This window comes from Pteropus alecto, unplaced genomic scaffold (genome assembly GCF_000325575.1).
Source record: "Pteropus alecto unplaced genomic scaffold, ASM32557v1 scaffold25, whole genome shotgun sequence".
In the NCBI taxonomy this organism is placed as follows: domain Eukaryota; kingdom Metazoa; phylum Chordata; class Mammalia; order Chiroptera; family Pteropodidae; genus Pteropus; species Pteropus alecto.
This window is the reverse complement of record NW_006441955.1, coordinates 31,384,746-31,410,604: the sequence shown is the minus strand read 5'-3', so window position 1 is coordinate 31,410,604 and position 25,859 is coordinate 31,384,746. Positions and strand designations below refer to the sequence as shown.

General features: G+C 32.3%; 1 protein-coding gene and 1 pseudogene across 4 annotated transcripts in view; one reads left to right on the top strand and one right to left on the bottom strand.

Annotated features, from left to right (window-relative positions):
• Positions 1 to 25,859, bottom strand: part of HS2ST1 (heparan sulfate 2-O-sulfotransferase 1) — a 163,322-nt gene that overhangs the window by 110,013 nt on the left and 27,450 nt on the right. The gene's annotated exons all lie outside the window — the stretch shown is intronic.
• On the top strand, positions 9,013 to 9,131 carry LOC112486003 (annotated as a pseudogene).

The following is a 25,859-nucleotide window of genomic DNA, read 5'->3' as shown; positions in this document are numbered from 1 at the left end:
GCTGGATGGGACTAAAAACAAAGAAAGATCCATTTTGAATGATAAATCAGTAAGTCTTTGGTCATTAGTGAAAAGGAACAAGGAAAGATTAAAAAAAAAAAAAAAGTCCTAGGATGTTATTTGCACAGTCTCAAAATATCTCCCAAAGGGAAAGACAATAGCTTTACAGTGCAGAAATCCAGCAGAAACTACCTTAACCAAATGTTCAAGATCAACATCAGTAAATAAGACCTATTGACTCTTCATGAACGCCATGATTAAAGACACACATCATTTCTGCAGTATTGTCAAATATGCATAACTTCAGTCTAATCGTGAGAAACACTGGACAAATCCAAATTGAAAAATAAAGAAAGTCTGAAGAACTATTAAAGATTGCAGGGGAATAAATACGAAATAACAACTAATCCAATGTGGGATCCTGGATTTGGATATTGATTAGAGATTAGAAGAGGGCATTAGTGCAAAAAACAGGTGAAATTCAAATAAGACCTGTAGTTTAGCTAGTAGTATTGTACCAATGTTAATTTCTTTGTTTTGATAACTGTCCAATGGTTATGCAAGATGTCAACAATAGATGAAGCTGCTGAGAGAGATGAAAATTCTACACTATTTTTTTTGACTCTTGTAAGTCTCAAATTAGTTCAAAATAAAAAAAGGTTAAAAAAATGAGACCTTGAATATTTTTCTGCATTCAAACATACTCTGTAATATTGCAGTAATATCCAAACTTATGATGAAACTACATATGGTCAATTTTTATTAAATTCAAATCATGTCAACATTTATTAAACATCATCTCTATATGTTAGTATAGAATGTGATGACATGGTGACTGCCTTCAAGCTATTTATGATTAATAGGTTAGTTATGACAAATACAAAAAGTTGAAGGTCAAAATCTTAAAAGAGCTAGTTCAAAACACAAAACCAGTTATTCCGAAAAGTAAGTTTTCATATTTTCTAGGACCAGAATACTTTTGCTTTTTTAGTCTTTTAAAAATGAAGAATTCTGCTGCAGACAGACTATTAAATATAAGTACTAGATCCTCTCCTTGCACAAAATTCCTACAAGTTCTTAATAAAAACATGAGATACCATGGAATAAAATCTTAAAGTCCTAACCAAACACAATGTAAATATAGATACACATTGTAGGAATATTGTTTTGTCTATAGAGAACAAAATGGCCCAGGCTTACATAGGAAATTATCACTTCCTTACTCTAAGACTGGGATTGTACAGAAGCTACCATTTGTATTCAATTTGCATATCTTCATGGCCATGCTATCTGCCAAGTCTAGGGGTAGACATATGACCTAAGCTCAGTCCATCATAAAATCCCATTCCAGGTCCAATTTATGTATTAATTGTATTAGGTAAGCTCTTTTGGTTTAAAATAAATTGAAGAAATTAAAAATAATAGTGGGAGGCCGTCAGTTTTATTGAAAAGATTGGAAGAGTGGGGTAGTTCACAGAATTTTATTTGTCTTTTCTACCAATGTATCTCTAGTAATGAAAACAATGTCTATCATATAATAAATACACCCTCAATAAAAATCTGCTAACTGAATAAAATTATTTAAAGTAATTTCTGGGTAAGAAATTCCTGGGTAAGCAACTGGCCCAGTTTATTTCAAGAATCTACCCCTCCATCAATCAACTGATCTAGGATCAGTAGAAGCTATCAGGAGACTTTTCCATAAAAGAGACATTTGTAAATGATGCTAATTGGCACCTATTAGGTATACGAACATTAAAATATTTGACTTGTAAATTATTCTATCACATCAAAGAAAGGTGTATTTATGCACATGTTAAGGCCTCTAGATTTGTATATTTATTTGCAGCATTCCTTAATTTACTTGTATAATTTTCTTATGCTTTTTCCCCTCACATAAGTAATAGGCAAAAGCTATATGTGAACCAAAATAACTTTAAACGTGGACAATCACCCATCACTAGCGAACTGAATAAAAAGCTAAAATTAGGCTTAAAATATTTTAATTTTTATTTCATTAAGCAGATTTATTCATTCAGTTTTTGATTCATAACTGACCTATATTTCTTTCAGGTTCTTCTCAGTACTGTTAGATTGCTTATATAGAAAATTATCTTAATCATGTTTATTTGCATTACTACATTATTAATTCTAAAATGTGCATTTGTAGAGTAGAATGAATAAATAACCTAAACAAGATTTAATCATTTTTATGAAACATTAAAGTTGTCTCTTTAAATACTTTTGATTAAAAGATTATATATAATTGTCTTCTCAGTAAACTAGTTTAAAATAATTGTTACAGCTAAAATTCAAAAGCCAACTAAACAAAAAACAATTCATCAAATTATGTTTATAAATTTATAAAATTAGCTCTTCTACTTCATAGGATCATAATTCTAAATTTTGGTAATACCTATACAAGTATCTATTTGTTTATAATAAATGTTTTAAAATACAACATAATTATAAAAGTCTAGCCTTTAGAAAAGAAAATCATTAAATCATTCCAACCTTTAAATTGAGAAGAATTATGTGAAATTAGCTGAGACAGAATCACTTGCAGCTGCAAGCTCCCCTCAACCCATACATCTCTATGCACATGCACAATTGTTTGTAAAGCTACTTCAGCAAGTTAGAATTAAAGAAATGGTCTCCATTAAACAAATTAAACATTTATGTCAGAAAAAAAAGGCACAGAGGAAAATTTATCTTAAAAAGAAATCCTAATTGAGGTTTCAGAAGAAACTAAGTAGATAGATACTTGTAACTGGTTATAGAATTAAGAAATAAAATTTTAAACCTGAAAGACAATTTTAATCCTGAACAATTAATGTAACTTTGTTTAGAAACAGGTTTTTAAGAGAGAACTTTTGTAAGGTAGAGCAAAGTAAAATTGTCAGATAAGAGAAGTACCCCTCTATACTTAGGATTTTAGAGCACAAAATGTGAAATCAAACTGTCTTCAGGTCCTGGCTGACCTGGTATCTAGAGTAAATTATTTAGCTTCGCTAGGTCTCAGTCTCCTCATCTATAAACACTTCATAGGTTTGTTGAAAATATTAATGTAATAATACACACAAAAGGCTTGGAACTGTGTTTGGCACATGGTCCTCAATACAGGTTAGTGATATTTTTTTAATTGGTAGATAAAGTAAGGGGAAACTTTTACATTACATAAAGACACTGCTATGGCATTTTTCTAAGGACCAAATAGTTTTCCCCATATAAAGCTCAAACCTGGATTAAAAATAACCATACCAAACTAATAAAATAATCCTCATAGGAGTTGGTTCAAAGAGGCTCCTTTTAACACTCCTAACCCAATTTTTCAAATAAAATTAATGAACTACTTCTAGGAATTAGAGAGATATATAAAAATTTATGTAAATGGTTGTTTATCATAGCATTACTTACAATATTGAAAAACTAGAAATAATACAAATGTCTAATAATAGAAGACTATGTAAATTAGTTATCAATGACTATCACTACCACAACCACCAAAATCATCATGGTTAACAATTTTCAAATGATTATTAAATTCCTGGCACTGTTCTTAAGTGCTTTATATATATTAATTAATTTAATTCATTACTCTATAAAGGAGATAATTTTATTTTCCCCATTTAAGAGAATGAGTGACAAATATCTTACCTTAAATAAATGGCTAGAGAGGGAAGGAACCAAGATTTGAACCAATGTAGTTCCAGGACCAATGCTCTTCATCAATATGCTATGCAGCTAACATTGCAAAAAATTAGGTTTCTATTTTGATTGGACTGGGCTATATCTTATATCTTCAGTACTCTCAGAGAGCTTGTGTTTTGTTTTTAATCTTGGCTTGCAACATCAATCCAAATGTTCAGTCAAAATAAAGGAAGATAATATACAGATGATTTTCATAGAACTTTGATGTGGCCAACAAAGATGATAATAATCTTTAAATCACTGGTTATTAATCTTGGATAAATATAAATAATCATCTGGAAAGCTTTTAAAGCATATCAATGCCCAGGTCCCAACCCCAAAGTTCTAGTTTAATAGCCATCCTTATCCTGGTCCAATTAAATCAGTATATCTGAGAATGAGGTCTAGGCATAGTTTTTTTAATTCTTCAGGTAATTCTAGGTGGAAACAAAGTCGAGAACCATGGCTTTAAATAGTGCTGATTGTGGGAGAGAGAGAAAATTTACACAAATTTTCAGCAGTTCCTGTCAGCAACTAGTAAACAGATTAAGTAAGGGAAACACTAGCAAGACAAAACAAAACAAAGCAAAACACGACTCCAGGACAAGTATCAGAACCAATCAAAGTCATGAGATTAAAAGTAGTAAGAGAATAAGGTCCATGGCACAGTTACTTCCAAGATCAATTATCAGAGCTCTACCCTTTGGATAGGAGCAAGCTGAGGTGCCAGAGTTCCTTTTTAGGATACTGGTCGATTGTTGGTATAAATATTAAAATGTAATGCCCCTAAACCTAACCTCAGAAAAACTTAAATCATGTGAAAGAGGACTTTAGAAAAGGGGTCAGTGCTTTGGGCTGAGACTCCAAAGGACTGTACCTAAGAGTAATCAAGTGAATCAGAAATAAAATAGCCCTTGTATAGACTATAGCAGTCTGGCTTTAAGTCACCTATGTGGCCTAGAAAATCTCAAGTCTCAAGACTGAATGTGATTGTGATTGCTAGTACCTCCACGTGCTGAACCTGGGGAAGCACAGGAAAAGCCTCCATGGAAGAAAGTAATAATGTCCAAGGCTTCAAGTTACCTCTATAAATAATTTTTTAAATATAAAGCCCAACATACAATCAAAGGAGACAAGACTACCTAACACGAACCGACAACAGGGGGTGAAAAAAAGCACTAAAACCTGCCTACCAGGACTCCAGATACTGGAATTGTCTGTCATTGATTGTAAACCAACTATCTTATGTTCAAGGAGTTCTTTTTTTTAAGACTAGAAAAACTTGGCAGAAAACTAGAAAATTCTAAAAAGCAACTAAGCAGATGTGAAAAAGGACCAATCAAAAATTCTATAATGATAAAACAGAATAACTAGAGTTAAGAATTCAATGGATGAACGGAACAGCAAGTTTGCTACATCTGAAGAGAGACACTGAACAAAAAGAACTATACAGAAAGAAGAAGAGAGACAATAATGGAAATTACGAATGAAATAGAGAAAATAATGAGATATTCTAATGTAATTTTAAGAGTTCAGAGGAATAAAAAGATAACATGAGGCAGAGCTAATATTTGAAGAGATAATGGCTATGTATTTTCCAAAAGTATTAAGATGCCAGTCTACAAATTCCAGTAGCCCAATAAATAGAAAGCACGATAAAGACCTACATTTAAGAAAAAAATACAGACATACCTCGTTGTATTGCGCCTCACTTTATTGTGCCTCACACGTGTTGCACTTTTTATAAATTGAAGACAAGACCCTCCACCCTCAAAAAGATTACAACTTGCTTTTTTGTGGTGGTCTGGAACTGACCATGTAATATCTCCAAGGTATACCTGTAAAGGATTTTGTCAGACAAAAGAAAAAATATCCTAGAAGTGGTATAAGTGGAAATTAACACTAAATAAAAATGGACAGTACCGGGGCACCTATGGAATGAAAAGAAATCAAACTAAGGTATGTGAATGCAGAAAAGAAAAAGAAGGAAGAGAAATGAAGAAAGAGGAGGTAGAGAAATATGTATCATTTCCAGAAGTGAAAAAAATCTTAAGTCTCATAATCTTAGTTCAAGACGACTACATAGAAAAGATCAAAGAATTAAAAATCCCAAATTAAACCAAATCCCAAAAAGCACACAAGACATGGTATGAGAATACATGGCCTATCTCTCTTCACCCCCAACCACAGAATTTTTAATAAAAACCTAAAAACAAGCAAATTAATCTTTAAAGAAAACATATTTTAAAATCTCATCTATAAATTTGTGGTTTAAATCTTAAAACACATTTTACCAAAGAAATAAAGTATAAATGGTAGATCAGATTCCTAGGCCATTCTATAAAAACACATCTTACCTGAGAATTGAAATGACAATGACATCGTACTAATTTTTTTTCCTAAGGGAAAATGTTTTAGAGTTTCAATGTCAGGAAATTTTTTTTCAGTTGCTCAGATACCAAGAGTCTCTTTTGTCCTTTTCCTTTTCTCACATTAGAAACTTCCTATCGAGTGGATTAGGGAACCGGGGTAGGATATGTAGGTACTGGTAGTAATTAGAAAGTGTTTGCCTTGCTTTTGGAATGAAACATTGGAGGAGAGAAGTCAATAATCGTGAAAGGGAGTGGAATGATGAGGTCATGGGGTAAATAAGGAGGAAAAGGAGAAAAAATAAGTAGTTTTTCCAAAAAGAACTGAGAAATAGATGTTCCTACCTAAAGGATACAAATACGTCAAGAAATCATATATTTGGAACAACATTACTTATATTGAATTGGTACAAAGAAGAATTTGATGAAAATATGCTACTCCTTCAGCAAAAAACTCAGTATTCTATACTACTCAGTTGAATGGTACTGATTTCATATTCATGTCTCTGTGAAAACAAGAGAGAATTAGTTTACAACATTTATTTTTAAAAGGGTTGAAATTAAACTTCCAAATATGATTTAACATCTTAAATTTTAAAAACTAGCAACATAAAATTGTTTTGTTTTTTTAAGTGAACTAAAGATATTTAAACAGTCCACAAAACTAGAGGAGATTAGAGGAACCACTTATGTTTTAAAGACTTGGAGAAATAGGTAATCCAAAGACAACCTAAATGAAAACCATACAAACATCCAGGACTTCAAGAACTACCAAATACTTATATATGCTTTGGATATTATGCAAAGCCTATATCTGAATAAATAAATCCCAGAGCAAAAGAAATAAAATGAAATAGTCATATATTAGTGGACTGATTAATATGTCACTTAAAAAACTAAAGATCCTAAAACTCAGTCAAGGATTAAATAAAGAACTATAATTATACTGATAAACCTAGCAAATGTCTCAAGTGTTAGCTGCTTTAGTATTACATTTCCAAGGTCCCTAATAGTTTTTTAAAAATCAAGAGAATCGATTAGATAAATTCTCAGTTAACATGCTCTAACAAAAAAGGCAATAAAATTTACTATCATATTCCTTTCAAAAGAAAAGTAGAGGTCCTGTTCAAATAACTCCCTATATACTATAGAGTTCTAATCCAAAACCCTAAAGGATGAAATAAATTCTATTATTTAAAAAAAAAAAAACCCAAATTTAAGTTTAGTAAGAGAGATTTGTACCATAGGTTAAAGTGTAAAAACAAAAGCAGCACCAATATTATTAGTAACAAAATAATTAATGAACAAAAAGTATTGTTAAAAAGATAACAATTATAAGTGGTATTTAACAACAAATTTTTTTCAAGAAGTACATGATAAAGATATATTTCCCATCATGTTTCTAATCTAATTAAGAAATAATATTAGTATGAGTGCTTCCCCAATACTCATTAGTATGAGTATCTCCCAACAGCCAAATTTAGGCAGAAGCCTATGGGCTCAGCCACTGAGCTAGAAAGAAGGTGAAAAATGAGAAATGAATCTAAAAGCAAATAAGCAAATGGTAACACAGAGCATACCCAAAAATCTCTTCTGGAATTAGTAGATATTATAAAGACTTTATATTTTATCACTTATTCATATCATATCCTTATCTAAACTACACCTTGCCTGAAGAGGGTAGAAATAGTTCTACTTTCCTTATTTTAATGTTATTTATTAAAACTCCATTATGAGATCTAAGAACATAAGGACTATATCTAAGTAGTTCAAGCCCTACAGGGTTCGAAGGGTCATCTATCCCAGTGGTTAGATTCTAATCACTGGCTAGAGATTTTAATCACCTAATAATTTTTTTTTAAATGCCCCAAACGCCCCCAAATCCCATCTCCAGTCCAGTTATATTAGAATCTCCAAATGGAGCCCAGTCATTGGTAGTTTTTTAAAACTTCCCAAAGTGATTCTAATGTGCAGCAAGGCTTGAGAACCACTGGTCTAAGACATTGCTAAATTCTAAGGATTAAAAACTAAGATGCTCAATGACACCCTAATGTCACAGCCAGAAGAGGGCAGCAAGGAGCTATTCTGGAAAGCCACAAATGGAAAAATAATGTGCTAAGAAGCTGTACTCAGGGAAAGATCCACCCCATGGAGATTTGAGTGTTCTGGGAGAAATGCCATACTTCAAGTGGGAACTAATGAATGGTAAGAAAGCAAGCTGAGATAAGCCAGCAAACAGACTGAGATGAAGGAAAAAAAGAGAGCCACAAAATGTCAAAGAAGTGCCTGGCACAAAAAAAGACCACTCAATAGGTGAAAAAGCCTAAGATTAGAGTGACTAGCAAGCAGAAGGTAATTCTCCAAAATAAGGCAAAAGTAAGAAAAGTTTCTTAAAAACTCCATCGTCCACAATAACGATCCCGGCTGAACTAGAAAAATCATGTGAAACTTGGAAGGCGGTTTAGGAATTCACAAAAATAGAATAACTTTAACATAAAACAGCCTTAAAAATTTTTGAACGGCATAATACAAAGAGCCAATATGAGGTGTCACAGTGATTCTCAATGAAGAATATATTCTCAACTTAAAATTAAAACTACAGAACTTATTACCTTTATCAATGGGTATATGACTTCCTAAGTCTCTTCTACAGGATGCTTGAAAACAAAAAACTAGATGTCTACCGTTTTCCATACCATCATCTTTTTCTAGGAGTTGGTAGAAGAGAATCACAACCTTAGAAGAGATCAATCACCAGAGATTTTCACTTGTAATTCACTTGTAATCACAAGTGTCTAGCTGACCACAGAATCCAGGTGAGCTTAATATCTTAACCAATCAACTGTGTGAAATTTCTTATTTTATAACAGTATTGACTCAATCTGTATTACCTTAAATTACTCCACGGGCAGCCTCAACTCTATGTTGAGGCTCTTTAAAATGTGCACTGCGAGTCTACGGTCATGGCATCATGAACGTGCCCAATCTTGTCTGATCTTGGAAGCTAAGCAGGGTCAGGCCTGGTTAGTACTCGGATGGGAGACCACCTAGGAATACCAAGTGCTGTAGGTGTTAATAAAATAAAAATAAAATAAATAAATTAAATGTGCACTGCTAAGTTTACTGCTTTTGTAATACCACAATAAAATTCCACGTACTGAATTACGTTTAAATTTCTTGGGAGTAAGGACTGTGCTTAATTCATCTTTGTATCTCTCAATATTTAGCACAATAGATAATATATATGGTCCCAATGAGATCTTTTTCCTTCTTTTCATTATGACATATATCTTACATATATTACAGTGCATAAAACTAAGTGTACAGAATATTTATAACAGAATTATTCATAATTCCCGGAAGGCAGAAACCCTGATATTCCTCAATGGATAAATGGATGAACAAATTGTGGTATAAACATAGAACAGAACGTTATTCAGGTATAAAAAGGAACAAAGTGCTGATATATGCGACAATTTGGATAAATGTCAAAAACATTATGCTAAAAAGTCAGACAGAAAAGGTCACATACTGTATGATTCCTTTTATATGATATATTCTGAATGAGTAAATCCAGAGACAAAATCAGGTTCAAGGTTACAAGGAGACTGAGGGAAAGGGAGGAATGAAAAGTGATCACCTAAAGGAGATAGGGTGTTTTTATGGGGTGATGAAAAAACTTTGAAACTAGAGAGAACTGTTGATTGCACATTATTAATACATAAACACCACTGAATTGTACGATTGTGTGCTACGTAAATTTTACTTCAATAAAATATATTTCAAGAAAACCTATATATACAATTTAAAGTTATAAAATGAACATCTATACAACCAACCACCAAAATGGGAAATGGAACTCTTCCAGTAACCCAGAAACCTGTCAAGTGTTTCCTCCCTTCTCGATAGAGATAAAATTATCCTGATTTTTAATAATTATTTCCTAGCTTTATGTTTTACCATCTAAGCACCCATCCTTAAACAACATAGTATAATTTCATCATACTGCATAAAATCTTTAGCCTTGCTTTCTTACATTCAACAATATATTTGTAAGATTCATTTACATTGTTGGATGTACTCATAGTTTGTTCTATTGCTTGCATAGTGAAGATTTTTTTTAATTAAGATGTTATGCAGTTAAGGTTTCTACATGTCTTCTCGTGGTTTTGATAGCTTATTTCTTTTTACTGGAGAATACTCCTTCATTGTATAGAGGTATCACAATTTATCCTTTCACCTATGAAGAACATCTCGGTTGCTTCCAGGTTTTGGTAATCATGAATAAAGTTATTATAAACATCCACGTGCAGGTTTTGTGTGACTGTAAGTTTTCAACTCTTTGGGGTAAATACCAAAGAGTGCAATTGCTGGATCATATGGTAAAAGTATATTTAATTTTGTAAAAAACTGTTGGTGCCCATCGAAATGGCTATACCATGTAGCATTCTCACTAGTAATGAATGACAGTTCCTATTGTTCCATTTACTCACCCCAGCATTTGTTGTCAGTGTTTTGCATTTTCTCCATTCTAATAGGTATATAATGGTATCTACCTCATTATTGTTTTAATTTGCAATTTCCTGATGACATATGATGTTAAGCATCTTCTCATATGCTTATTTGTCATCTGTATATCTTCTTTGGTGAGGTGTCTGTTCAGATACTTTGCTCGTTTTTTAATTAGGTTGTTTTCTTATTGTTGAGTTTTGGGTACCAGTTCCTTATCATATGTTTTGTCAAAGATTTTCTTCCAGCCTTTTTTTTTCCCCAATCTTTTAATAGTGTCTTTACAGAGCATTAGTTTTTCATTTTAACAAGGTCCAATATCAATTTTTTTGTTTCATAGATTGTGCTTTTGGCATTGTGTCTAAAAAAGTCATCAGTAAACTGATGATAATCCAGGTTTTCTATGTCATCTTTTAGGAGTTTTACAGTTTTAAGATTCAGGTCTATGGTCCACTTTGAGGTATTTTTTTGTAAGATGTAAGATCTGTGTCTAGATTCTCTTTTTGCGTGAAGATGTCCTGTTGTTCTGGCATCATATATTGAAAAGACTACCCTTTTCCCCTAACTACCTTAGCTCCTTGGTCAAAGATCAGTTGACTATATTTATGTAGGTCTATTTCTGGACATTCTATTTTGTTTCATTGATCTTTCTGTTTATTCTTTTACCGATACCACAATGTCTTGATTACTGTAGTTTTATAATAAGTCTTGAAGTCCAGTAGTGTTAGTCCTCTGACTTTGCTCTTTCTCCTTCAAACTGTGTTGACTATTGTGGGTCTTTTACCTCTCCACATTATCTTAGAATCACTTTGCCAGTATCCACAAAATAACTTCCCAGGATTTAGATTGGGATTACACTAAATCTATAAGTCAAATTGGGAAGAAATGGCATCTAAACTATATTGAGTCTTCATATCCACGAACATGACATATGTTTTCTTAGATCTGTGATTTTTCTTTCATCAGAATTGTCATTTTCCTCATTTAGATCTTTTATATAATGTTATATTTATTCTAAGGATTTTAAATTTTAGGTACTAACTGTAAACGGTGTTCACTTTTTGATTTCAAATTCCAACTGTTAGAGTTATATCTATTTCATATTTTTGTGTTAATATAAATGGCACTGTACTTAAATTTCAATCATTTACTGCCACTATATAAGAAAGCAACAGACTTTAGTACATTAACCTCATATCCTGCAACCTCTCTAAAATCACTTATTAGTTCCAGAAGGTTTTTTGTTGATTCTTTGGGATTTTCTATACAGATTATCATGCTATCTGTAAACAAAATTTTATTTATTCCTTTCCAATCTGCATATCTTTTATTTCCTCTTCTTGTCCTACTGCATTAGCCAGAATTTCCAGGATGATGTTGAATAGGAGTAGTCAGAGGGGAAATCATTGCCTTTGTTCCTGACCTTTACAGGAATGCACCAGCTTTTTCACTATTAAGTATGGTGTTAGCTGTAGGTTTTTTGTAGATGTTCTTCATCAGGTTGAGGAATTTTCCTTTATTCTTAGTTTCCTGAGTTTTTATCATATACAGGTATTAAATTTTGCCAAATGCTGTTCCTGCATTTATTAATATGATTTTTCATATTAGCCTGTTAACAGTAATAAATTATATTATTTTTTTAAATGCTGAACCAGGCTTACAGACATGTAATAAATCCCACTTGGTCATGGTGTATAATTTTTTAATACATTTTTTATTCAATTTGCCAATATTTTCTCGAGGATTTTTGTAGCTATAGTCATAAGAGATATTAGTCTGTAGATGTCCTTTCTTATAATGTCTTTGTTTTGGTATTATAATACTGCTGGCCTCACAGAACGAGTAAGAAAGTATTCCCTTGGCTTCTGATTTCTGGAAGAGATTTTAGAGAATTGGTCTATTTTTTCCTTAAATGTTTAGTAGAATCAAGGACATTTAAAAAAATAAAGCATTTAGCTTTTCAGATAGAAATGTGGAGGCAACAGTAGTTGCCTAATTTTAAACTCCCAGTATCTTCTAAGCAATGGTTCTAATACTTTAAAAGTCATATCTTTGTAATCTTTTCAATAAAATTATGAGTTATTAATTCCCTTTTAGTTTCTTACAAGAATTTTTTTAAAGTGAGTTCAAATAAAGCAGGTACCTTGACCATGGTCATACAGCTAGTATATGTAGAGCTAGTGCTTTAATCCAACGATAATTAATTCAACACTTCTATTTCTTCCAGATTTTATTATTATTATTAAAACAAGAGAAAAGACAAGAGAGAGAGATGGGAGGTAACATGTTACATACTCTTTATACATTTTGAAAAGAAAAAACAGTGGTTATGAGTAAGATTGTCCAGGTTTAAATATTAATTCCATCATTTCCCAGATGTGTGACTATGGGTCATTTATCCTATGCAAGCCATGTATCCTTCTCTGTAAAATGAGATGACTAATTACTTTCCCTTACATGGTTTAAGGATTGAATTACTAGGTTAAATAACAATCTATGTAAAGAACTTAAGTAAAAGTCAGAAATTTTTAAATAACTTGCCATTGCTTTTTAAGATGACAAAATTTATTCGAAAAATTTAGACTCTAGTTCAGAAATTTGCTCATTACCTAAAAATTCACTTTGTACATACTGATAATTTAGAATCCCCACTCACTTGCCAATTTAGGTTAATATAGCCCCCTTCCTAACATAAGGAGCAAAATGTGGCAGATCTTTTCACATTACCATGTGTAATTTCAAATGACAAAACTGTAAATAATTTCAATGTTAAATACAATGTATTTTTACCATCCAAAGATTTGGGAATGAGAAGAGAAGTTCTACTATACTTCCTAGTTCCTTAAATTCAACTCGCAAGGATCTGTATGTAATTAAGGAGAAAATGTTACTTAAAGTCTAAAGAGAGAAAACCATATAGCAATATAAATCTTCCTAAATGTAGGATAATGTACAACAGAGACACACCAAGCACCATAAAGTAAGGTGATATTTTTCCTGGTGGCAAAATCTTCTTAGTGACACTCTATAAAGAAACCAATCTTTCTAACTACAGATTTTCCTTTAAAAAAAAATCACAAGTCAAGAGAACAGAGCAAAAAGTCAGATCACAAAAACTGACTGGAAGTAAAGGCATCAAAAGGAGATAATCTGAAGGGAAAAAAAGTTCCTTTTACCATCAGTTCCTTTTGGGCAGGTTGACATTGCTCAAAATCAGATTTTCATAGGAGCATTACTGATATTTTTCTATAGCCACAGTGGCCAACGGGGAATATCTGTTTTAAACTATCTTCCAATTAAAATATGTAGGCCATGCTATGTTTTAAAGAACTTTGAGGACTCGACTGATTCCTTTTCAGCACTGACTCAGACATACAATTGTTCCTTCAGAAAAACCCTGCTTTACCTACACGTTCTCTATTCGCCTACTATCCTATGATTGTGGAACAGCCTTGGACTCAAAGGAGATTTTCTTTTTTTAATCTTAAATTTTAAGAAAAGTAAATTATCATTTGAATATTTATTCCTTAAAGCAACAGATCTTCTAGTTGATTACCCAAAATAATTGCTGCTCAAGCCCTTTCTTTGCTCAGTTTTTATCAACGAGACTTAAAGTATATATGCATGCATATATAATTTATAAATATGTGTTTTATATATGTAGAGAGAGAACATTTATTTGAAGAACATGCAGATCAACCATTCCTTGATATACTCTAGGTTTTATTTTTGGAGAAAAAATATTTATTTAGTTCCCTACCCTTAACCCCCAATATAAATTACACCTCAGCTTTTCATTCAATACTCCTTATTTGAAGCCCCATTCAAGAACTCTCTTTCGGAAATATGTACCAGGAAAAGTTTTGCTCCCTTCAAAGAACTAGTGTATTTTATTTTTGGCCTTAGACAGAAGGAAACTCTCAGAATCAAATTCCCAGCTCAAATTCATCAAGCTGTATACACTTAAGATTTATACATTTCACTGTGAGTAAATTAAAACTCAATAAAAAAAAAAAATCAGTTCAACTTTGGTAATGATTGAGGACTCTAAGATAGCATATGTGGTCTAACTGTTCCTGTAATCTTGACTTTCTACTCTAATTTATATTTTACCCCAATCTTAAAACTCTTTTCTTCTTTCATCTATTTTGTTTTCCACTGAGATACAGAGGAGACCTGAAAATGCCCTACAACATACAAGAGAAGAAAGCAGAAGAAAACAGACTGGGGGATTTTGACATAGCCAATACTAACCAGTCAATTCTCATCAATTTCCTAAATAGAAGAATAAAATTCATACTGGTTCCTTATAGTGTACAGGATATTTATAATTATTTGAATGCATAATTAAATAATTTAGTAAGCCTATAAACAATGAACACATATTGTGCATGGAGAAATTATTCTCAAATAAATGTCTTTTTGTCTTAAAATCCCACTTGAGAATCTTCACCAAATATTATTTGCAACAAATATTGTTAAAAAGACAGAAACAGGCAATCCCTAACTGTGTCTACCTGTAGTTTCTTACCTGCTGAAACACTGAGAGCATATGTCAGTGGAAATTGCTCTTGAGAGAACTGATATGGAAATATATCTCATATGTATTTCAATTTGCCATAAAAGGAAAGAATGAACCTAATCTACTGCAATTAAACTCTGGCTGAAACAAATATTTAAACACATAAGCTACTAAAACATCATTTATGTTGTTTTCTTGCCTGAAATGCCTGTCTTCCTATTAGTTGGTTAAACCACTTAGAACTCATTATCAGAGGTTCAGCTCAACACCACCTTCTCTTGAAAGGGCTATAGAAACTTAAATCCATTCCTAATCATAAAGCAGGAAAGATGAAGGGGCATTTCCTAAAATTGTCTACTAAGCACACTGAATAAAAAGCCACATCTTTTACTCCAACTTTTTATTTTGAAAAATTTCAAACTTAAAAGCAGGTTGAAAGTATATCAAAAACCCTTACATCCTTCATCTAGCTGATTCAGTTTCAGTGGAGGCAAAATTAGTTCTTGGAGGGGAGTGACAAAGGACGTTACAAAAAGGTCGAGAAACCTAGACTTACCAATCGCTAACCATTTTTCACATTTGCTTTCTCTCTTTGTACACACACACACATACACATACACACACACTTTTTGGTTGAACCATTTGAAAATTACTTGCAGCATCATGACACTTGACTCCTGCATGTTAACCTGTACCCACCTAAGTGCATGAGTATTTTCCTTTATAGTCACAATACAATTATCACACTCAGAGGATCAATTAGTAGTAGCAGCAACAGCAGCAGCAGTAGTAGTACTAGTATATAACATTTTCCATTCTGTTTCTTCAATCATTCAAATAATGTCCTTTATAACTGTTTTACCCTCCAATCCAAGACCCGATAAAGGATCTAACACACAACAGTTAATTGCCATGTCCTTTTAGTCTCCTTTAATTTCCCTGACTATCTACTTAGTCTCTCGTGATATCAATATTTTTTAAGGGTCCAAGCTAATTGCATTGTAGAAGGTTTCCTATTTGAATTTGTCTGATAGTTTCTTCATCAAATTATCATTTTTTTTTGAAAAATTGACAGAAGTACCTACAAGAGTGAAGTTGTACTATTCTTTTTGGTTGATCACATCAAGAAACATATAATATTAGATCAACCTATAATATTGAGTTAAATTTGAGCATTTGGATAAACTAGCAAAATTTCTCCATACCCTGTCTCAACGATCTTACCCAATGGTTTCAATGTCTTCTGTGGTGCTTATTCTAATTACAGATTTTTCTATTTCTGCAATTCCTTCTACATTTATTAGCTGGTTTGAAAAAAAAAAAAGTAAATGGCCATTTTCCAACTTTGGACCTAAAGGCCCTAAGTTCTGAAGGCCATGGGAAGGTTAAGAGGAGTGATTCTTTGGTATCCTGAAGAGCATCTCTACATCTTACTACCTTTTATATGGGATTCGGTTTAAAATTTCATGACTAAAGAGTTGTACTAATTAGAGGATAAATACTGAAAACCACTATAGCTTAGAATAGTACTGTCCAACACAATTTTCCGTAACAATGAAAATTTCTACATCATTAACAGTTGCTACTAGCCACATGTAGCTATTGAACACTTGAAATGTGGCTAGAAGCACCAAGGAACAGAATTTTTCATTTAAATTTAAATAACCGCATGTGGCTAGTGGTACTGTATTGGACAGTGTAGGCTTAGAGAATGTCACTTAAAAATTTTTATTGTCATTTTTGGAGATAGTTTGCTGCTTAAATGTAAATATATGCAACACAAACTTAATCAGCTTTCAAAAATAATAATATGGTAAGAGGAGTAACAACTATCATTTGAGAACTTTCTATATACCAAGTTTTAGATCAGCTGCTTTATACACAGCCTCATTTAATCCTCACTATGATCCTATAATCAAACAGTACACATTTTTGAGAAATGTTTCATAATTAAATCACCCACATAATTAGAGCAGAATTCTCCTGAACAAAATACATTTAGAAAAACTAGGATCAGTTAAACTGTTAATTGAATCTGTATTTTAATATGCTAAAAATTATAATACCAGAGTAAAAGCATTAGTTGGAAGAAACCAATAGGTAATGAAAATCTCTAATAGCTAAATATTTTTTTAAATTTAGCGATATCTTTACTATTTTGATTGAAAATAAGTGCCATTGGGTATCTTAAGAATATGGACATTGTGCCTGGAACAAGTGGTAGGAAAAACAAACCACAATTCTGATCAATAGGCAAATATACAAGTCTGGTTAAATAAAGCTATTTTGAAAATTTCATTACTGGTATAACTATACGAGAATGAAAACTATGCTTTAAATAGCAAACTCATAAGCATTTTCCTTCAATATCTGATACCTTTTATACTGCAGCACTCTAACACTAAAAGATACATAGTGAAATATTTCTCTCCCTCCTGCCTTCCCACCAAAAAAAAAAAAAAAGAGAGAGATTTTAAAAGTCTGCATAGGTTTCGTATACAATAAACACAACCACTGAGACCCACAAAATCAGAACTTCATTCCCTTGATAAAGTACAATTTGCAAAAATCTCAACAGTTTAAATATGGAACTTTAGTTTAAAAAAATAGGTTAATACCAGTATCACGAAGTACTCATAATTCTACGCTCTTTCTCTCTCCTGGACCTTCACATATATTGATCTCCTTTTGGGATGCCCTTTGCTGCCTATGCTCCTGTCTTCTCCAAACCCTTTCCCTCTGTATATGCTGTTCATTCTCCCAGGAACATCCATCTTAAGGTTAGCTTATCCTGCGCTTTCCCTCAAATGGAACGGAATTGGTGTGAGGATTAAATAAAAATAAAACTGGCATAGAACGACTCTGAATAAAGGACACACAATATTTCACATAGTATCAGGTCCAAGACAGGTACTCACTCTAAGCATTTGCTGAAATAAAAACAACATAGAGGAAAAATGTTTTGAGGTAAAAAGAAGGAGAGAGATAAAGGAATCTGAATTTTTATTAAAAACAAAAAAAATCCAGTTAACTAGAACACCCTTCATCGAAACTAAGCAAGTTAACTTTCATGTTACTATACTTATAAGGGAACATAATATGCACATGACAGAGTTTTTTCTTGAAATAAAAACAAAGTGCACAGAGGTCACACTCCTGACACCCTGTTTGTTTTTAACATATTACCTTTAGACTGAGAATAAACATGACCTATTTTGTCTAAAACAATACAATACCTATTGGGAGACAATCTCCCTTGGTTTCTCACATTTCTGCATACCTTGTGAGCAGAGGCACTGATTGCTCTTTGCTCCACACTATCTCTTCAAGGGTTGTTGTAAAGCAATAGCCATGAAAGACAGAGAAAGCATCTTCCTCTGGAGCAAAAAAAAAAAAATATGCTCCCTAAACTTGGGGCTCCTCTCTAGTAACACGCCCCACTAGGTGTCACCTTATGTAGCTCAGGAAATTGGTGCAAAAATACTGATACTGATGTCTTCTTGGTGCAAAAATACTGATACTGATGTCTTCTTACCAATATCCATAAAACTATGGTAGGCTAATTTGTTGATCTGCAATAAAATCTCAGAATTTGTACATCCATCAAAATAATCACATGGAAAAATCAGAAGCCTCACAAGTCTAATCTTTTTTACAGTTTTTTAGAACATATATGGTAATCCAATCAAATGTCTTTTATGAGCACTAGAAAGAATCAATTTATGGTATCCATGGGCAATGCAACCATTATTTAGGTTATTAAACTACCTGTTTCTAAACCATAACCACTAAGAGACTCCTACTGTTTTGAAGGTAGTCTAATACACCCTCTGATAAACACTAGAGGTAGTGTTGTTTGGTAAAAAAGGGGTCTAGTCTTAGTTCTAGTTCTGAGAGCCTTAAATGAATAAATATCTGCAGCCATATCATCTAATTCCATGTTTCATTTGCCTTATCTGTAAAAGATGATTTCACTGGACAATTATTAAGGTCCCTTCATCTCTAAAATTCTTAAATTCACATGCTACCAGTTACTAAAATTGCTGTGGTTCAACAGAAGACATTCACCTACTACAACAACAAACTTCAGTTTAGCATTCCTTTAAGATACAAACAATGGGTTAGAAAAAAAATTAAAACAAATGCATATGAATAAGATTCTAAATTCAAGAAGCCAAATAGTAGGTAGCAATATTATTAGTAAAACCAGATGCTTATTGGCCCAGACCTAAACTGTCAAATATTTATGGCCTAGCTGGAATGATGAGGGTTTACCTGAACATACAGCTTTGAGGATTTGGCCCAGAGACTTTCTATTTTTTTTTTGAAGAGCCTTGGATATCAAGAAGTTATTTTACTATCCAAAATAAATATGGTCTTATTTGGGGGGCCACTGATTTATACTCTTATAATAGTGAATTTATATCTGAAGTTCTAAAACTTGGCACATTAATAATTATGATTCTTCCCTCAGTCCAATATAATAGTAATTACCTAGTCTATGAGAACAAGTTCAAGATTGCTAAAAATTTCCTGTATAAAAACTACAAGTCACTGCAAAGCAACTTTAATTAGCTAGAGAGGCCTATGATGACAGTGTATTTTAAAAGAGCTGTGGATTCAAATCTAGCTTATTAATTTTTTAAGTCTTATCAACCTATTTAACCTCCCTAAGCCCCAGTTTCTTCCAAAGATAACATCTGCCACGCAGGACTGCTGTTTGTAAGAATTGAATGAAATTATAAAGTGTCTAATACAGACTTGGGCACATAGTAAACATTTAATAAATGATAGATAATATTACTAAATGACCTGGCACTCACTGAGTTCCATGATCTTTTCTCTATCTTCCCAAAGGTATCTCCTAATATATCTCCTAATATATTTAGGTATCTCCTAAAAGTATTGTACATTTTTACCATACCATATCATATCTCATATGTTGAATATACCTTATGAGCCTTCAGATCTTTAATCATGCCATACGCCCTGCCTGAATTTTCCCTGTCAAATTCTTATCTATTCTTAAATCTTTGATCAAATTCCATTTTCAAGAGAACTTCAAATATCTATTCCTTTCAGAAAGTCAGTCAGACCCCTGGTGCTTGCAGCTGGTGTTCAAAGGGAAACAAATTATTAACCCCCAGGAAAATTTAGAAGGCTATAAGAGATAACAGGTGTTGACTCTGTAGAAAGAAACTAGAAGTTTGAACACTGGAAACAGGCCAAAGGATTAAATCTTCATTTTGAAGCTAAGCTTATAATGATAGTAAGACAAAGACAGCAGAATGTTCTGTATACACGAGAGTTATTTCATGACTATTTGAGTTAATGATTGTAAAGAAAAAAGCCTGGGGAGTTAAAAATGTTATTTTTCATGGTTCTATGCAGATTAAGGAACTAGTACAGCTATATTAAAGAAAAAGGCTGACCACAGCCTTAAGCCTTCGAGCAAATATGCCTTCCAGCAAATATGCCTTCCATGACTAAAACAAAAAAAATCTAAATATCAAGATATCATTTAGAAAAACACATCAATTTTTACTAATGCTTCCTTTTTCTAATCACGTCAAATCTTTTTATGTCATTCTATACTTAACATTTTCTGATTTATATATCCAAATTTACCTCCTAGTCTACCGCAAAGCTTCAAAAGCTACCTGTCCTAAAAACTTTGTTTATGCTTCCTACCTACTCATCCAGACATCTTTTTCTACTACCAAATCATTTTTTCTTAGTTTTATAGTTTTTACTTAAGACCAAGCTATACAGTTTCTCTTCACAATTTATGATCCTCAAAGGAAATGAATAATAGAAAATCTTTCAAAGTAACTTTTAAAATCCTTTGTGAGAAGCTTTCAGAAATAAAAGTTATCAATTAAAATTTTTATCTTTGGGGACCAGGTTCTCCCAGCGTCAGGAGCTGGAGGGTCTCTCACATGCTCAGATGGTGGTTGATAGATATTAAGTTTTCTCTTCTTTCTTCAAATGCAAAGTTCAGTATTAGATATTTAAACCATATTAATATTCAAAAAATAAAAATATTCAATGATTCATATGTAATATTAATATCAAGACTTGACACTAAGTATAAAGTTCTAAATGCCTTATTCTGAATTTTTAGGATCCTTTTAGTTAGATAAATCCGATCGGTACTTTTTGTTCATAATTTATTATTAATACTCCTTCAACAAGCCTTTAACACTATATTCCAACATTTAATTTTAGATGTTAAAGGTCATTAGAGTATTTCAAAACTAGAAGAAATTTCGAGTATCTCATGCTTGTTATAAAATGTAAAGTTTAAAGTAAGCCTAGAAGAGACAAAATGGTAGAATCTAGAAAGTCTGGTGATTGCCTATATAAAGGAAAAGAGTCAAGGATGAGTCCTAGAGTTTTCAAGCTTAAAAGATATGGAAACATTAAGGAGTCACTGATAGAGGTAGAGTTCAGAGGTAAACTGATTTTGAGGGCAGGAAGAGTGAAGTTAGAAAAAGATTGTTTTGTTGTTGTTATTTCAAATATACTGAGTATAACACTAACACCTTACTCTATCAATGAAGAAAAGCTTATTTTTTTCTTAGATGGGGGTGGAAGGTTGGGAGTGGGGGAGAGAAGCTACTCATTGCCTCAGCTTGAAATAAGTAATCGCTGTCTCCACTCCGTACATGGATTTTTTTATATTTTTCACTAATAATTAAATTAGTGCCCCCAAAAAACAGTCCTCCAAAAAGTTGATTTTCTTAGAATACAAAATATTTTCATTATTTCTGAAATAATTTTACTTATATTTTTGAACTCTGAAAAGATTTATGATTTACAACCTTTGTTTCACCCTCTTCAGCATTACTACAGTCCTTTTCATGTGAACCAACAGAATAGCATAAAGGACCATGATAATCTAATCAATGATAACCTAGTTTAACTGTGCCTTGTAAATTAAAGTCCAACTGAATTCTATTCATTACCTAAAATTAAAAGGGATTGATCTCTTATTTGACAAGAGTATTTACTAAAGATAAAAGAGTTGGCTGGTTTCGGTGGTGCTGGCACTGTTAATTGTGCCTGCCAAAAACCTAGTCCCATAAACACTGAATTCTGTTCATCCAACGGTTCCTTGTCAACAAGCCATAATCACATTTCAACACATTTTAGTAGAGTTTAACAAAGTAGAATTAATCCTTTGCATCCCCTTATAGCCTAGGTTTGCAAGCTTTTACAATTTTTCAACATGAAAGTCTTTAAACAATCAGTAGTGAACATTCAGATACAGAAGAATGAAAAAAATCCCGATGCAGAATTGGTTTATCACTATTTATAACCTCTAAGTGGGGTATCAAGTTTCTGCTCATAAACATTTCCCTCCCCAATTCTATTCATTCTGATTTATTACTTAAGAGATTGATTTGGTTTATGAAGATGTTTTTGGAAAAAAAACTCCACACTGTGGTTGCCTGTGCAGAGGAAGGGAGGGAAATGGGTCCAGTGAGGAGTACCAGAAGTTTTGACATATCTGTAATGTTTTATTACATATGTGGAAACATGTTAATATTTAATAAAGCCAGGCTATATGGTAAGTATATGGTTTTGAGCAAAATGGTATAAATCACTTTGTCTCTCAATCCACCATCCCCACTCCCCGCCCCCAATGAAAACTCTATAAAGAAAAATTATGGTCAAGGGGAGATAAGAAATAGTTTGTAAATATTACACATTTCATACAAGACAAATCCAGTTACTTTATAGAAGGTAAATGAGAGGAACAACATCACAGCACTAAAAACAAAGTAAGAGACTCCTGAAAAGAGGCATACACCAAACACAAAGTATGATACGAATCAGCCTGATCAGTAGCTAACTGTCCATGGAGATGCTTCTAAAATTATCCCTAACGCCTTTTTTTTTTTTTCACTCTACAGCTGATAACAGATGTTTGGGCCACATACCTTTGATTAGCATGTGAGCAGTTTTTCTATCTTCCAATGTATTTTTAATAGCCATCATTTTCCAAAGTCATACAAGAATTTTGGTTTAATTAATTTTCCCATACCCAAATATGCTGAAATACATAGATAGCCACTAGCCTTTCCCCAACGACATCAATTACTCCAAGTAGAACATTAAACATCAGTTTAAATCTAACTGGACTTCCTACCATAATGTATTGAATTTGAAATAACATATGTGAAGTCACCTAAAGAAACTATTAAACATGCAGCTTTAGTAAATAGTAATTAAGTATTAGAGTAATTAATATATTTTAGTAATGTTTGCACATGTAACTTCAAAAATCTGTTTCATTTTAAGAATAAGAAAAAGAACTAGAATGCAAATGGTGGATTTACAAAATATCTTGTGAAAAAAATAATGCTAGCAGGAAATGGACTAAATGGAATTTTGTTCATCCCCTTGAATTATTTCCCCTTAGTTCCATAAGTTATGGAACTAAGAAAAAAGTATTTCTCTACCTATCTTGCTACTCTTTATATTTTGAAGAAAATAACAGCTTGCTATTAAAGGCAGGTAATTGTTAACTCTTTTGGTCTTTTGACCAAAGTTGGTAAACAACTTTAAAAATATAGACAGCATTAACACTCATTTTACAGTGACCATGGTAAACTCAAAAACATAATTTAAAATATTCATAATATATTAGTCTTGTAACTATGACAAAAATTTTTAGGAGCTAATAAGAAAACAACATTTGCATTCAAATTGAGTAGGTTCGGGCTAAGTCTCTAGAACAGAGAGGCTTTCAACCTTAGCTTCACAGGAGAATCACCTAGGGAACTGAGGCCTAAGCCACATCCCAAATCAATTAAATCAATCTTTGGAGGGTGGGACCCAGGCACCAGCATTTTTGAAAGCTTCCAAGGTGATTCCAACAACTAACAAAGTTTGAGAAGCTGAGCTCGAAGATCCTAACAGTGTTCCCAAAGAGAAAACACAAAAACATACATAAGGAGTAAAAAAAAATTAAGTACTCTGTTTATTCTGTGGGACAACATAAACTTTCTTCTAAGTGATTCTGACATACTTCAGCTCAAATTAATTTTCCCACCACAAAACAAACTGACAGCAAGTTAATCACATAAAAAAGATAAACCACAGAACTGGGAGGAATGAAAACACCTTTTTTACAAATGATTTTAGTACATAGCTACAACTAGTCTAGACCCTGAAATAAGTATGAGAGGAAACATTTTTTTTCCTAAAGACTTATTTTTAACTCTTGTCCTTACCAAATGATATTGGTTCATCCCTGTCAATGAGAAAAAACAAGTCTGAAAGCAAACTTCAAAAAGCCCTACCAAAGATTTTATATGGCAAGAAATTTAAATTGAATCCATTTGCATAAACATTTCACAACTGTATTTAAAAAAAAAACACTTAAGTTTTACAGATGTTCAAGCATTAATCAGTATTCAAAATGAAGGACCATACAGAAATTCAAATCAGTCTCTCCCTTAAAAGAAGTTTCTCCTACCAGTTGAATAACTTTTTTTTCAAAGCAGCTTTTACTTTATCATAATAGTTTTTGCATTTATACAGTTTTGACACTTCCTAGGCTCTCTAAGAATCAATTAATCTATCCAACACCTCTGTGCAGTGGATACTAATCAGTTACCCACACATTATTCTCAACTCCTTATTTCTAAGACTGTGAAAAACTTACTCATAAGCAGTTACTGAACTGAGCCAAGGTGAATGAGACGAAAGAAATAACTGAACACTTGCCAACATTCACTGCTTTTTAGGTTCTGTTTTGTTTTTTTAACTAATCCACCCCATCCCAGCCAATAAAAGAAATTTATTACATGTGAACATTTATCTGGCTGTTTTTCATGATTGGGCTATCACAAAAGCTATATAGGGAGTCCTCATCTTCCAAAAGAAAAAAAATAAAAACTCTGTCAAAAGAGAGCAAGTATAAAGAACTCAATTGGGAAGAGAATAAAAAAGCTTAAGAGAAATGAGTAGGAGGAATTATTCACAGCAACTTAATTAAAAATGATTGATATTTTAAGTATTGGGAAAGAAGATTCTAATTAAAAAACTAAGCAATAGTGCTTTAATCAAGTCTAGAAAATATTCCCACTCCCATAAAGAAAAGTCTATGTACACTTTAATTTTAAACTTTCAAGCTGTTTATCTCTTAAGAAAATGAGCTTACCCAACTTCTCATTAACTTAGCACAGAACTTCTGAAAAAAGATGTTTCTAGATACAGTCCACTATCAAACATAAAACAGAATACACTTTATACACCCTGTTCTACCAATGCACCTTTTTTTTGACCAGAAGAAAGCAATCTTATTTTTCCTTTTAGAGGTACTTGGAGTATTAATGTTATAGTAACATCTCAGTACAAGGCAGGCAAGCCAAAAACATTTAACAAGTGATCTAGTTAAATATCAGAGAATGACTGTTGTTTGAGTACATATGAAACAAAGGTCGATGACAAAAATAAAATGCATTTAAAGGACTTATTACATAGATAAGATCTATAAGTATAAGTGTAGTTTTACTACTTTTACCTAATTAAATTACTGAAATACGTGTAAAACAGGTGAAAGAGAAGGTACCAGCGAATGCCAATTCAGAAAATAAAGATACCTAAAGAAAACAATACAGCTACACTAAAATAGATTGGCTCAGATTTGAAAGGGATATACATAAACAAGATAGAATGAAAGACAATCCAACAAGAAAAATATGAATGATGCTGAATTAAGAAAACAGTTAAAGAATTTTTAGGATAAAATTAAC